Source organism: Catharus ustulatus, chromosome 4, assembly GCF_009819885.2.
Source record: "Catharus ustulatus isolate bCatUst1 chromosome 4, bCatUst1.pri.v2, whole genome shotgun sequence".
NCBI lineage: Eukaryota > Metazoa > Chordata > Aves > Passeriformes > Turdidae > Catharus > Catharus ustulatus.
Genome location: NC_046224.1, coordinates 29858205 through 29874037, shown reverse-complemented (window position 1 = coordinate 29874037; position 15833 = coordinate 29858205). Strand labels below are relative to the sequence as shown.

Genomic DNA, 15833 nt, shown 5'->3' with positions numbered 1-15833 from the left:
AAGTGGTTAATTTTGTTAAGCAATAGTTTAACTACACTTTTGTCCATTTCAAATATTTGAGTCTTTTCTTCCCCTTTCTGTTTTCCCCATGACACTCAATATCTCTGCCAAACCAGAATAATGACTTAGGTAAACTTTCTCTGATTAAATATGTGAGAAAGCTGATGTGTGAAGTTCAGAGAGGCTTGGTCATGCCAATCTTGATTTTATGTCTGGAAAGACTAGTTTTTGACATTAAACAAATATATAATATACTTTTCCCAGCATATACTGATGTGAATACATCTTGGAGCATTGAAAATAGCCAAGCAGTTGTGGAAAAAAAGGAATGTGGTTTAATTAAGCAGAAATTTATTATCTTACCTGGCAACTACCCAGCAGCAAGCATTATATGTGAAAATCCATTTAATCTGTTGGACCCAGCCTTATGCTGGGAACTCACTATCAAGATTAAAGAAGAGTGAGAAAAGATCTTATTTCATCTTTACCTTCTCCATGATTTCATGGTTGATGCTTCCAGGCAACTCCTTTTCAAAACCAGCTCCTGTTACAGAATGAGTTGTGAAGTTAAAAATGAGGCATGAGTATGAATGCCGAGATCCCTGTGATGCACTGTGAAAACTTGTACATATTTTTAAAACAATGATAAGGGATACCATAAAAGGCCTGGTTGCCTTTGTGTTCCACTCACATTTCAAATGTGAGAAAACCAAAACACTTTAAGATATGAATCTTAAATGAGACACGGATTTTTTTCCTTTTTCTGTTCTTCAGGTTTATAGGAAAAGTATTCATATACCCTACTGAAAACCTCTAAATATGTTGATGATGCCTGTTTTCTGCTTTTTCCTTCGGGAAGAGGAATCTTGCAATGGTTTCCTTGCTCATTGCTGTCTAGTGACTGCTGCACAGGCAACCAACGTGATATAACCCCTTTTGTAAATTTGATTCAGTTCAGTGCAAAACCCTAACCAAACAGAGAAAACCCCAAACAAACCACAAATTCAGAAAACCTCAACGTGTTGCCCACACCCCTATCCTTAGAACCTTTTATATGTCTTGAATGAAAAACCTTATTTTCATGCATTTAGAGATGACATTTGATTTGCTACCTTAAATTTGACTCCAACAGGTAGTGAGGCTTTTAATTTCAAGTTAAATGTTGAGTGGAAAATTTGAACCTAACTGATTTTAGAATATAGTTATGAGTTTAACTTGTTGTTTAGGCTAGAAACTGGTGAACTACTTACCAGATCATTGCAGTGAAACATAGAGTCAAGGAACTGTAAGGAAAGAAGGAGGACTAGGAGAGGGGCTACTCTGATTTTGCAACCTGGATTTGCCAGGCAGTCTTAGCTATTGTAACTGACTTCCGTGCAAGGGTATAATTGATTTCATATTTTATTGTTCTGACAGTAAGGAAAACCATGTCTCAATCCCTCTTCTTAGGTATGAGCTAGATTGTTCTTATTCAAGGTCTGATTAAATTTTTTTCCCATGATGGGCTTTATTTTCCATCACCCTTTCTCTTGATAGATGACTGGACCTCAGCAGCATGGAGAATAGTTTTTCTATCAGTCTGGTGGTGCTGGCTAGCTTACAGGTTTTGTGAAGGAAGGAAAGGCAGCCCCTTTCTGTCTTCTAGAATGAGTGGTGCTTAGCAGAAATCAGGGTGAAGGAGGGAGGGATGCAGTGCATTCACAACTGTTTGTCTAAGGAAGGGCTGGATTTCTTGCTCCTTTTGGAAGGAGGCCCTCCAGTTCTGTAGTGTGCTTACACAGTGGCACCTTCATAAAAATCAGGAACCTACCTGGGGGGTAGAGTTACCTTTTTGTTTGTGTTATGTCCATTTGGTCTGTGAAGCATTTCCCAGGAGCCCTACCTTAGTTTCAACCTCTTCCCATGGACCATATGGAAAATTTGGTAAGACATCCCCATTTCCATATATCTTGATTTCCAGAAGTACTGCTTTGAGATACATTATTCTTTTGAGCAAATCTGAATTGGGAATTGAAGCTGTAGAACCCTAGGGAATAATGCCAGAAGGGAAGTTAAAGGTGAGACTGCAAACCAGGCTGGTTTCAGAGATGTAAGAGCAGAAGATCAAAAATCACTTTCTTCCCTATGGTGCAGTAGTTTCTACATGTCCTTACAGACCCAATTAAAATAACATTTGATTAAAATGAATACAACAAAGCAGAGTTTTAAGTGGTACTATATCTCTGGATAAATTGAAAAACCACCAAAATTTAATTATATGTTAAAGATTAAAGAGTACTTTCTGGTTTTAGTTATATTACAGTTTCTCTGGTGTATAAGCAGTCAGGCAATTTAATGTAAAATTAAAAATCCTGGGACAGCAGCATCTCTCTCAATTCAAATTAGCATGTCTGAGAAAATAATTTTGACCTTTAATGTTGATTTATAGCAATTTTTCATTCTTTATGTGCTGAAATTCAAAACTGTTATGCTAATATGGCTGTATCACCTGCAGTTGTTGCTTGAGAGTAGAGTGAACAGTCCTTTGTATTTTCTTCTAAGGATCAATATTTCAAGATGTGTGAAGGAGAAGGGTCTAACAACAAGCTGCCTTGATACACTGTTATTCTAACTATGTCTGGATTGACTGAAAATTGCCTCAAAGACTAAGGTAATTTACAAAAGCTATAAAGCATAGCCAAGTGTTTGAAGTAATCAAAGCTAATGAGGAATGATTTATTTTCATTTTTAAAATGTCTTGCCTTCACTGTTACAGTTACTTCAGTTTTTCTTCCTGAAATGTTCATATTTTATACAGCATTTGCATGAAAAAGGTTCATTAAATGTTACAATGGCAAAAAAATTAGAGCTGGCAAAATTTAATGAAATAATTTTTAATAGTTGTGCTATGAGAAATTGCTTTTAGTGTACCTATGTAATTTGAGAGAAATTTGCTTTTCATTTTTTTATGTGTGTCAAGAAATTGAGCAAATAACCTGACTTAGGAAAAAATGGTAGTTTGGAAAGAAAATGGATACATAATTATAAAACAGTGCCCTTTCATGAAAAAGGAATTTAGTTCATTTCAGTGCTACCTCATTTCTCTGCCTAGACATAGTGTCATAACAAGCAGATATGACTTTGGAAGCCTCATTGTGTAATACAAATATTATATATGTATATATGTAAATAAGCTCTTTTTATTTTTGAATCATTACATGTAGTGATTCTCTAGTGTGGATAAAATAATATGCTTATCAGTCTGCTAGTACCAATTTACATTAGTTTACACTACACCACAATTGTAGTGAAGTGCTTTTGCAATACTAATGACGGAATTTTGGGAATTTTTTTCGTTATTTTGGGATTTTGTATTGTGTTTTCCTCTTGCAGTGCTCTTTTTCCTTTACCTTGAAGAATCTTTTTTTAATTCAATATTTAATATTATTTTGTGGGACGATATCATATATGCCTAGAATAGTAGTTGTATAATGACAGAGTACTTCTAATGGAAAAAAGCTTTTTGTCATCCATTGGTGTGACTGTGCAGAACTGTGATGAGCTTAATTTACACAGAAAAAATACTGTTCTTGCAGTGTGTGCTGTTTGCATTTGAGATTTTGATGTGAAGGATAAAGTAGTTTTAAAAAGTCAAAGAAAACAGTAGTGAACATGGCAATATGAAAGAATTCCCTCAGTGGTAATATGAATGTGAAATTCAAATGTTTCTGAGAACAATGTAAATTTTTTACATAAAAGTGTAATGTTTACTTACATAATAGATCTGAAGTCCTGGGTAAAAATTTTTGTTTCGTTAATGAATAGTGTAGACGCACAAAAAAACTAAAAAGAAAAAATAAAAATGTCCCAGGGAACAAACTGGATTAACTTCTTGATGAATAAATGAGGTTTTTTACCCTTAAGGTTTAAATTAATGATTTTATGAAATGGCATACTCAGGCTCCAGTTATTTGCTTTGTTCTATTCTGTTTGCTTAAATTGCACCTGGAATTACATTATTTCAGTGCTGTTAAATGCCTTCTCTGATTCTTTTAAATGGGAAATTGAAAATATTCTTAACATATAAAATATATTTCAAATGAAAGAGCAGCAGCATGGAACTGTAGGTTAGCACATCTCATTTATGTTTCAGATTTTTAGTGACATTTTAATACTCTATTAGAAGTTTAAGATTTATTGTGAGAATTAAGCCGCTGGGTTTTATTTTTGATACATTCAACAAAAAAATACATTCATTTAAAAGCCATACTAATCCTTTAACATCATAATAGCAGAGAAATTTTTCACATTTACATAAATGTGAGTTGCATAAGAATAGACATTCATTTATGTTTGTGGATAAGTTCTCTTTTCTTGATGTTTGATAATGAAGATACAGGAAAATGGGTGGAGAACAGGAAGTTAACAGAATCAGCTGCAGTAAAGATAGAACACTTCTTAATCAAACCAAGATTTAATTAAGTCTGATTAAGGCAGTCAAAGATTTGATTGAATAACACTGCAAAATGAAGGATAAATCCTAAAAATATGTATTTTTAAAAAACACAATACAAATTTAAAAATTTACATATGTAAAATTATACCTGTTATTTGAAATCTTCCCACTAAAATGACATAACATCATGGGTATGTCCATTTGGACAGATGTGGTTTAATAGTCAGCGTCAGTAAAACTGGCTAAAATCACATAGTTTGTTTTAAACAAGAAGAAAAAGATAGTGATAAATGGAAAGAATTCCTGATAATAGTAGATTCCAGGAGGAAGTAATAACAAATACAGTGCTGGTTCATCCAAAATGTCATCTATGCTTCTGAAGTTTTGATCCAAGGTACTTACCCTGCTCTAAACTGAAAATGTTCATCGTTACAGAATAATAGTATCACAGAATGGTCTAGGTTGGAAAAGACCTCTAAGATCATCACATCCAGCCATTAATGCAGCACTGTCAAGTCCACTACTGAACTGTGTCCCGAAGTGCCACATGTGCACGTATTTTCAATACCTCCAGGCATGGTGACTAAGCCACTTCTCTGAGCAATCTGTTCCAGTGTTTGACCGCCCTTTCAGTGAAGAAATGTTTTCTAATATCCAATCTAAACCTCCCCTGGCACAACTTGAGGCAATTTCCTTTCGTCCTACCTCATGTTGCTGGGGAGAAGAAGCCAACCTCCACCTAATTACAACCTGCTTTCATGAAGTCCCACTTTAGCCTGCTTTTCTCCAGGCTAAACAACCCCAGCTCCCTCAGCTGCTCCTCATCAGATCTGTGCTCCAGACTCTTCACCAGCCTCCTTGTCCTTCTCTGGACATACTCCAGTACCTCAATGTCCTGCTTGTAGTGAGGGGCCCCAAATTGAGCGCAGGATTCAAGGTGTGGCTTCACCAGTGCTGAGTACAGTGACTGCCCTGGTCCTGCTGCCCACACTGTTTCAGGTACAGGCCAGGATGTCATCGGCCTTCTGGGCCACCTGGGCATGTACTGGCTCATGTTCAGATGGCTGATGGCCAAAACTCCTGGATCCTTTTCCACTGGGCCACTTTCCAGCTGCCCTTCCCCCAGCCTGTAGCACTGTCTGGGCTTGTTGTGACCCAAGGGCAGGACCTGGCACACTTGGCCGTGTTTAATCTCATGCAATTGGACTCAGCCCATGAATCCAGTCTGTCCAGATCCCTCTGCAGGACCTTCCTTCCTTCCTTCCAGCATATCAACACTCCCACCCAATTTGGTGTTGCCTGCAAACTCACTGACGGTGCACTTGATTCCTTTGTCCAGGTCATTGCTAAAGGTACTGAACATGACGAGCCCCAATACTGAACCCTGGGGAACTCCGCTGGTGATCTGCTGCCAACTCACTGCCATTCACCACCACCACTCTGAGCCCAGCCATCCAGCCAGGCTTTTACTCAGCAAAGAGTATGCCCATCCAAGTCCTGGGAAGCCAGTGTCTCCAGGATAATGCTGTGGGAAACAGTATCAAAGGCTTTACTAAACTCTAGTAGACAACATTCACGGCTTTCCCTCATCCACTAAGCTGGTCACCTTGTTGTACAAGGAGCTCACGTTGCTCAAGCAGGACCTACTTTTCCTAAATCCCTGTTGGCTGATCCTGAACCCCTGGTTGTCCTGTATGTGACACATGATGGCACTCAAGATGATCTGCTCCATGAACTCCCAGTTCCAGACATTGATGAGGTCCCCTCTCAGTTGCTCCCTCAGCTTTGACATGTAAGAGAGATGCTCCTGCCCCTAAATCATCTTTGTCTCCCTCTGTGGGACCTGCTCCAGGAGCTCCCACGTCTCTCTTGTCCTGAGGAGCCCAGAACTGGGTACAGCACTCCAGATGTGGCCTCGCTAGGGCTAAGGAGGTTCAAGAAAAAAAAAAAGAAAAACAAAGGCAGTGGAGAAAGAAGAAAACTTGAATGCCAGCCTTCCCTGCTTTATTTTATCTGTAGAATTTGAGGTGTCCAGCTGCAGCCTTCAGGCTTTCTGCAGGTGAAGTTAATCAGAACTTGGTGAGTTGTTATGAATTATTTGAGAGTGGGGGGAAATTAGAGATGCTCATAGAAAGATGTAAAAATCACTTCAGAAATCACTTTCAGAAAATCTTGAAATAGGCAGGTTCTTTCTGACGATTGTTAGGACACTATTCACCCCTGCACATATGATCCTTAGCAGCATTCCCAAGCGTAGTGAGCTGGTTATGAAATGTACCACAACACTGGTGTACCTGCAAGCAAATTATAAGCGAGTTCATTTACTTAGGTCTTTCATAATTCTGTTGGAAGCAGTGGCAGCATGAATTAGTGCTGTACAAAGCAGGAACAGACTCGATTTGCACAGCTATAGTCATTGTGAAGATTATCAACTCTCACTTTTAGAGAGAAAGGCAAGAGTATTTCTGTCGTGTTGAAGTGTTTCTATCAGAGTTCTCTGTTCATTTCAGGTTTTAATGGTGGGCAGATAACAGATGCAATTAACAGAATAAATGAGCAAGCAGGCTAACTTTTTCCTGTTAAATAGGTGTTGCACATAGGTGGCTAGTCCCCAACACCCATCACCAAAAAATGTACCCAGGGCAGCTAACTGGAGTTTGTACAGTTTGTTCCCTCTGCACTGTTTGCCCTCTTTTGTTCATGTACTTGTTAGGGTTTTATATCTGACAGGATGCCTTAGTCCTGTTTCTGGCAATGTCCCTATTCTGAGTGACCTCCTCTTCAGCATAACTATTCCAGCATTTTTTGCTAATATCAGTGGTTTCTGCTCTACTTCCCCAAGGGAGGAGTTGCCCTGTCTGGGAAGCAGATTCTGCTCTTTTGCCCAGTACAGTTTTCTCAAGAGTATCTCCAGGATTGCAGGAATACTTCCGGACAGGCAGTGCTTTGGGGGTTAGCTGTAAGGATGCAAAGAAAATAATTAACCCATGTAATACAGAGTGTATTACCTTCTCCTTAGGCAACTCTCTGAAGCCCCTACTCTGAATTCCGATTGGCAGAAAAAAATTAGAAAAATTGAAAAAAAATCAGTTTAATCGCATCTCCCAGGTAAAGAAATCAATATTTCAGGGAGTATTTCTGCTGAGCATTCTCTTTGTAAATTTACAAGTAACAAAACTGGGAGTCTTCACTCAGACTAAAGGTGCATTTTTCTTCTACCTACTTAGTTTTCCTTCTGGTTCTGTTTGTACACTATGGTATGGCTGTCAAAGCAGGCTGATGATACATTGGTATTTTTTCTCATAATCACTGTTTTATTCTACAGCAAAATGTTTCAGAGGGAAAGAGGGTACTTAAAATGTTTGTCTTGTTGGACTTTTGCTGAATTTTTTGTACTTAATGAGAAATGAGATTATTTGCATGCTCTAAAAGTGTCAAAGCATGAAGAGCTATCCTAAAGAATACCATCATCTAGGTACTTGTTTTTACCATCCATGGGCTGTAAAAATGTGTTTTCCTAGTTTATTTTCTCTCACTTACTCTGAATTCTTTCTAACTTACAAAGAATTTTAATGATCAGGCAGAATTCTTTCCTCTCCTTGATCCCCATATTTAGTGATTTGCTCCAAGTCAAACTAACTCTCTCTAAACTGATGCAAGTTATGTTTTCACTCCTTCATTTGTAAACTCATGGTCTTCAGCAGCATTGCAAAGTTACACTCAATTCAAACATCTCAACCAAGTCCTTGAAAGACAGTAAAACATGTAGACATGCATAAGAGATGAAGTGTATTTGTTCAGGCTGTCATGACTCCAAAGGACTACTGAAGTAAATATCACAAAACCATCAGTTTTATGCTCCATTCCATCATTTTTGTGTGAGGGGATTAAAAAGGTAAAAGAATCCAATCAAGAATTTAGGATACCAGAAAGGACCCAAGCAAGACTGAGACATCTGTTTAAATTTGCAACTCAAAAGTGCTGTTCAGATGCTGATTTGGCTCTGCAGGCAACTAAACTTGCCAGGCTTACTAGGCTTACCTACCTATTTGAGGACTATCCACAACTTTGCTTTCCCATGTCTATAGTCACCCCAGCCAAAGCAGTTTATAATTTAAGCTGAGCAGAATCTAAAAAGTAAGTGCTGCTCTGTTTAAATCCTCAAAAGGGCCAAATCCAATATAGACCTTCAGGGAATATTTAAGACAACTGTAAAAGGACAGATTAGCCTTGCTTCAGTGTTTTAAAAATCAACTTTGGCTGCTTTAAGGATTCAAGTCTGTGACACATGATTGAGCTTACAGGCTTACCTGCAGCCCTAAATTAGATATTTGAACTCCATGCTTAGTTGTTTGGGTTTTTTCCCCTATATTTTTTGGTGCTCATAGATTGTATTTCTTGAGCAGATTGTTGAAATAAGAGTGGAATTTTTAAGGACCCCCTATGTCTACTTTCTTAACTGTATCACAGTGTTCATAGTGATTTACCAAAGAGATCCAGTTAGCAGCTATGAAATTTTAGGGTTCAGGGAAGAACAACTGAAATCCTGCTCAGTCCTGTCAGGGCCAGAGGAGTCAGCCTTGTGCAAGGGTGCATCAGCTGTATGAGTGTCTGATGACCTGGTACAAGTGCAGTTCAGTGGCAATGGAAACTGGGTGGATACTTGAAGCGGTTCTCTGTTGCTGGTTCAGCAGTTGATACTGAAGTTATGCTGGAAGCAGTTGGATCTCGTTGTGCTGGGGCAGTGCAGATGTACAGTCAGTACTGGTATTTGTGTTGAAAGAGCTTCTGTTCTCATGGCAGATGTGTTGGTCATTGCCATGGTGGAGACAAGCAGGCAAATACTTGGGGTTTTTTTATAGGACCAAGTCTTAGAAACAGAAACAGGACCAGCACTGTTTTCTGATGTTATTATATTATTTCAAGAACCATGATGAATTGGAAGAAAAATTATGATGCATCATATTAGGATGAAAAGCCTCTTTAGTCATAGTAACCATTAGTAGATATTGAATAATATTTGTTGAAGATACATAATTTTATTTCATTCAGCAAATCTAGGTGTTAGGGGCCTACCTGTGACCTCCAGAGGAGCCAGTGGGGAAGATATCTGCTTCACAGATTTTCATTTTTAATGTGTTCCTTAAGACTGGAAGAAAGCTGGTGTTCTGCCCAGATTCAGAATAGACAAGCAGATTGAGCCGGGTAAATATAGCCTGATATAAATTACAGTGAACATATGGAAAAAGCTGATTGGGGACTCAGCTGATAGGGAATTAAAGGCCTTGAGTAAAATTGATTCTGCTCAGAGTTTTATGGAAAGTAGGGCTTGTAAAACAAATGATTGACTAAAACTTTATTTAGTCTTTTAATATCTGGTAAAATTGCAAGTTTAGTAAGATGATGGTGTCAATGTAAAAGACTTTCAAAATAATTTGACTTACTGGCACGTGAAACAAATTAATAAAAACATGAATTGAACTATGTAACAAAACACACCAGACTCTGATGAATACCAAACCAGTTGGCAGGTGTAATATAGGATTTCAATAAAGAAGTTTCAAGGACTGCATGGCTTCCTCGTAGTGGAAAACAGAGAGTGAGTGTAGAGAGACTTAAATTGTGTCTGGATTGTGGAAAGGAAGGAGATTACTATGAATGCTTAAGTATATTCTCAGAACCAAAACAGAAATGGGAGTGTAGTGGCAGATCAGGAGTGTAACCAACCAGGCTGATGATTTTTTGCTGTATATAGAACTGCTGAGAACATTTAGAGTGCGGCACGCAAGGCTATCTACCTTTGTCAAAATAGCTTGAAAATGGCCAAGTGCATATAAACATCTAACTGTAATAAGAACCTGAAGTGTCAGAATTAGTCCTGAGAGGATCTTGTTGAATTCAAGAGTTCTGTCTGCACAGTTTATTTTTCATCCAGTTCTCTTTAAATGGATGTCCCTATAACACATACAGTATAGCCAAATCCAAAGCAATGCGCTTAAGCTTCATAAACAGGAGATCACAGAAGATGATTAGTATTCCCTGATGACTTTAAAGGATAGATTTATAGGAGATTGTGACAAATTAAAAACTTAGAGGAAAGCAGTGTGGCGTTTTGCATGGTTCTAGAGGATGAGAAGTAGTTCTTATTTGGTGTGCTTTTAGAAAGTTTTAAAAATTCTTTCTTGTTATTGGCACCTCTATTCAGACACTCTAAAGCTATGTGTCCTATGGTAAGTAGATTAAAAACAGCTACCTGAAAATAGACCATAACTTGGATAATTTACATCTAATAGGTAAGAGATGAATGGGGAAAGCAAACCTGTGGGGTCTGAATTACTACAAGATTATTCAAGAGCAGAATTTTGAATACTACTTGTCAACACATACATGAATGTTTAGTCTATTATGTCATACTACCTTCATAAAAACAGTTAGAATTATTCTTGTTAGTGTGACACTAAGTGGATTGTTACCTGTTTCTATTTAAATGATTTTAATTAAATAATTGTTCCCAATTAGCGTTTTTTGTGTGACCTATAATTGCAAATACTAGATAAACTAAAGAAGAAGTGTGAAATTTGAAACCATTTGTTCAAAAATATTTTAAATCATCTTATTAATACTTGCATAGTTAGCATAGTTGTGTAAAACACATAAGTCCTGTAAAGACCTTGCATTAAATGATAAGGATATTGCAGTTATCCTCAAAAGCAAGCATTTTATGCTTTTCAATTATAATCTTAAATCCTTTTTATCATGTACAAATCATTACATACATTTATGCCATTTGAAATTGCTTTTCATGTTTCTATGGATATAAGACTGCTATGAAACAGATTTCCTTGAAAACTGTTAATTTTTCCTGTATTCTAATTATATCTGTCTTTCACTGTGAGGAACAACACAGGCATTAGACAAATGAAGCAGGGGAAGTTTTTTGCTAAGTCATAATTTTTCTGTAATCTCCAGTGTCTAACTTGTTCTGCATTAATTCAGTCATATCTATATGGAAGATAATGCTTTTTCTTCCGAATGTGTATGAACTATTCCAGTTTTTCTGTCTTGCAATTTAATAAATATTTCACACTTCTTATACTGACCTTGGCTTTCATTCACATTTCTAAAGATCTTTTTGTCTTAAAAATAATGTAATTGAGTAGAAATGCAAAATGAGTGATGCATCAAATCTCTGTGAAACAATATTACAGTAATTTCATGACTATAAGGTGCACCCTTTTGACTAAAATTTTGGTCCAAACCCGAAAGTGCACCTTATAGTCCGGTGCGCCTTATATAATGTACAAAGTTGCGAAATTTGCCAACCCAGAAGTGTGAGCCGTGAACCAAGCTGTGAGAGGGAGCGGCACCACGGGAGCGTAGAGCCGTGAGGTGGGGCAGGAGCGGGCGGCCATGACTGGCAGGAGCCACACGGAGAGGGAGGGAGCGGGCGGCCCCGAGCCGCAGGTAGTCCCGAGCCGTCCCAAGCCATGGGCGGCCCCGAGCTACCCCGAACCACGGGCAGTCCTGAGCCGCCCTGAACCGCAGCAACACTGAGGTGTGAGCCGTGGCCACCCTGAGCTGCGGCAGCCCTGAGCCGCTCCAAACCGTGGCAGCCACAAACCGCGGCCGTCCTGAGCCCCGCCTCGCCAGCCGAGGGCGGGTGGGAGTGCTGGAGCCTGCGCACAGGGAGGATGCTAGGGGCTGCCTTTAAAGGCTACACCAATCTGTGAAAAATGTTTGCAAATTGAGCACCTGCCAGTAAACTCCACGATGGCGGGATTCTATTACTAATTCGTTACTTTGTTGTGCGCGGCATGGATCTTTGCTGCATAAAAAAAAGTGCGCCTTATAGTCCGGTGCGCCTTGTATAATGTACAAAGTTGCAAAATTTGCCGACTCCCGGAGGTGTGCCTTATAATCTGGTGCGTCTTATAGTTGTGTAATTACTGTACATTCAGAAAATACTGTCTAACTTTGCACTAGGTTGAATTTCAGCGAACACACTTCATTACACTCTTACATCCTGAAAAAGAAATATTTCAGCAGCACTTACATGGAAATTAAATATGCTGTATGCTCTTCTGCTGAAGATAGCTAGAGGAAAAATTTGTCCTCTTTGTCATTTGGAGACTCAATTGACTCAGCTTCGAGGTGTCACTTGATAGAGTGTCTGTCTGTATTAATGTTCCAATCAGAAATCAGTATTATTCAGTACTGGTATAGTATAGTAAAATATCCTCTGTGTGTGCGTGTGTGGGTGTTTGCTCCACAGTCATGGATACTGTTCAGTTGTTAATGCTCTCTTTGTATCTCTCAGATACTGACCTGACCCGATTGTAATTATTCTACAGTGCTTGGACACGATTCAGGGAGTATCAGAGTGAGTAGGTAGGATGTGGGTAGGATGGATGCCCCTTCAGAGGGGAAGGATGTAACCCATGATGTACCAGTGTCTTTTCCAAGCAACAAGCAAATGGACAAGAGGGAACAGTCTCAAACTAGTCCAGGGAAGATTTAGATTAAATATTAGGAAAAATTTCTTTCCTTAAACAATTATCAAGCACTGAAACAGGCTGCTCGGGAACGTGGTTGAGTCCTCAACCCTGGAGGTATTTAAACATATGTAGCTGTGGAAGTTAGTTGTGCTGATAGTTAGGCTTGATGATCTCAAAGGTCTTTTCCAGCCTTAGCAATTACGTGATTCATTTGCTCTTGACCTCTGAAAATTGAGGAGATCCTTGTCCCTTTTGATTTACAGAAGGAATCTTGAATTCTGCCTTCCAAATTATCTCTTCCATATACATGCTGTTTTTCCTAACTCCTTCGGTGTTTGTGAAGTATCCGGTTTTACTCTTCACAGCCAAATGGTCCCAGTGAAGAGATCACTGGGAACAAAACTGTGTTTTGATCTTCTGCCATGTAGTCTACCTCAGACTCACATCAGGCGCTTTCATTCTTCTAATTGTGAATTTCTGTGGGTCATTTTTACAAAGGAGTCATTTAGGTTTTTTTCCTAAGTGAAATAAAGGGCGATGTCTCTCACTTGATCCTGATTCTTTTGTAGCACATTCATAAAACCCTTGCCTTTTTAAATGCTTTTGAAATATTATTGCCCTTGGTTTAAGCATTTTTTTTTACCTCGACTCCTGTTTGCTACCCCATAGCTTCACTCTTTAGTCCATGTTAGTCACAATGAGCATGTCATCAAGAAGCACAGAAGCATAACAAGTGGCATTTTGTTAGGTACATAGGAGATATGGAAGTATAGAAAATCTTATTTTACACAAATTGGTGAGTAAACTTCTGAACGATCTGTCACAATATATGTGTTTTCCTATGAAAAGGGTAGGAAAAAAATGTCTGAGTTACAAGAGATCATAAATAAATTATCTGGAGGAAAAGGCAATCTGCTGTATTAATATTTCAAGTTTTGAAATTGAAGCCTTTACATTGATTTGCGCTTAGAGGCCTGTCCTTATTTTGTAGCAGATAATGTTATGTCAAAGCAATGTTTAGTTCTACATAGCAGCTGTTGTATTCATTCTAAATTATGCCAGATTTAATCTTGAATATATTCAACAAGAACACCCAGTAGTGCTGACAAACCTAAAATCATTTTCAGTAATGTTCTATCGCAAACACTTTGGGCGCATTAGCTGTCTGAGGTTCAGTTCCCATATTATATACAAACATCCCAGCAGTAGATTCAATAGGTATCCTACTGGTACTTTGCAGTAGCAGAGGTAGACAATATGAGACAATTTCTCAAGAGTATTACTTTCCCAATCATTTTAATTGCCCTGCCTGATTCACCAGTGCTTGTGTATTCATTTGTACTTGTTCAAAGCAAATGCAATTTAATTTTACAGTATTCTCAAATCACTGCAATACTCATTTTACATTTTGAAAGAACAAGACAATAAAGTGGATAATCAGATTTTCAGGGTTTCATAAGGAGAACTGAAATTTTGCATGGAGACGGAACAATAGGAGTTGAGGTTCACTTGTGCAATACTTCAAAAATTGTCCTGTAAATCCCAGGTCATTGCACAGTGAGGGCTCCTTGATAATTTCAGTGATACTGTAATGAGGAGATCACATAAAGATCAGGAGAATAGTGGGTGAGAACCTAGTTTAACTGGAGCAGACATCTGTAGTTGATGAAATAAAATAATCTTTTCTGGAGAGAACTTCATTGTAGGAAGTGTGCTGGAGTGTTCTCTCGACAGCAGCTCTACCCTTCCCCCTGCTCACTGCAGCAGGAGCGTAGTAAACTGTATGTGCCAAAATGGGATGGAGAAAACACTTCTCACCTTTCTCAGCTCAATCCCCAGCAATTTAGGGTGCACATTTAAAATGTAGGAAAGTTCTGTTTATTTTTCTAGGAATATTTTCCATGCATTCCTGCTATATGTCTGAACCCTTTTCTGAGTATTTTATAAGTAGGCATGCCACCTTGACTGCTTGTGCAGTTCCAGTTGGTATAAATAATTATGCAAAGGCCAGAACTGTGGTTTCTCCTCTCTTCTGATGTGTTTTGTAATTTTTCTAATCTGCTGTGATAAATAATTAGATGTTGCATTACGGTGTGCAGTCCTAGAGATGGTTTGGAATGTCAATAAGCAACTTGCCCTCTCCCATAATACCCGCTGAGGTTCCCATCAACTCCAAGTAGTACATGTCTGGAACTTTAACCTCCTGGAATATTCTTACTTGGAAAGAAAAATCAGTTTTACAGATAGTGACAGGAAGAATCAGGGAGTTTGATGTCCTAGGTTAAGACGAGAAGTAGAGCTCCACGGCTCAGTTTTGATTTCTAATTGCATTCTCTGCTCAGAAGACTGTACAACAAGAAAGATAATTTATAGCAGCAATTAAGAAGCATAATTTCTTCTGTAATATGAAAATTGAGGGAAATTCTTACCATAGACTGGTTTGAGTAACTTCAGGAAGCAGAAGCAACTTTTTATTTAACAATTGTAAAGTGGGTGCTTCTTTGTAACTTTAACTCCTTGTGGACTGGATAGCATTGTGTTTCATATCTGTAACCAGAGCTGAGCAAGTGTTTTCTTCAGGGTGAATTAATGCTGATCACTGTGAACTTTCTGATCCATCTGGCATCTGGGAAGTGCTTTCTCAGTGGATGTCCATTTACTGAGAATGCATTGTGTAAGCACCATTTGGATTTCTAGGGCTGCATAGCTCTTTGTAGGTCACTGGTGATGCTGATGGGGCTTGCAGGCAACTAGTTTTCACTCCTCCAATGTTCTTCTCAGCTAGAGTCTGCTCCTGAATGCAGAAAATAAGGAGGGAGCCAGAATCATTCTGCATGGCTAATGTGATCTGTCATGCTTGGCTGAGAAATCTAGGGACATTTCAAGGAACAGATTTCCCTTAA

The 15833-nt window shown here is 38.5% G+C and overlaps 1 protein-coding gene across 43 annotated transcripts in view; it reads left to right on the top strand.

Annotated features, from left to right (window-relative positions):
* Positions 1–15833, top strand: part of NRCAM (neuronal cell adhesion molecule) — a 148241-nt gene that overhangs the window by 64070 nt on the left and 68338 nt on the right. For 41 of the 43 annotated variants that reach the window (XM_033057158.2, XM_033057183.2, XM_033057174.2 and 38 more), the window contains exon 3: positions 2542–2650. The exons of the other annotated variants lie outside the window; for them this stretch is intronic. The gene's annotated coding sequence lies outside the window, so the exon portion shown is untranslated. The remainder of the gene's footprint in view (positions 1–2541; positions 2651–15833) is intronic. 43 annotated transcript variants of the gene reach the window in all.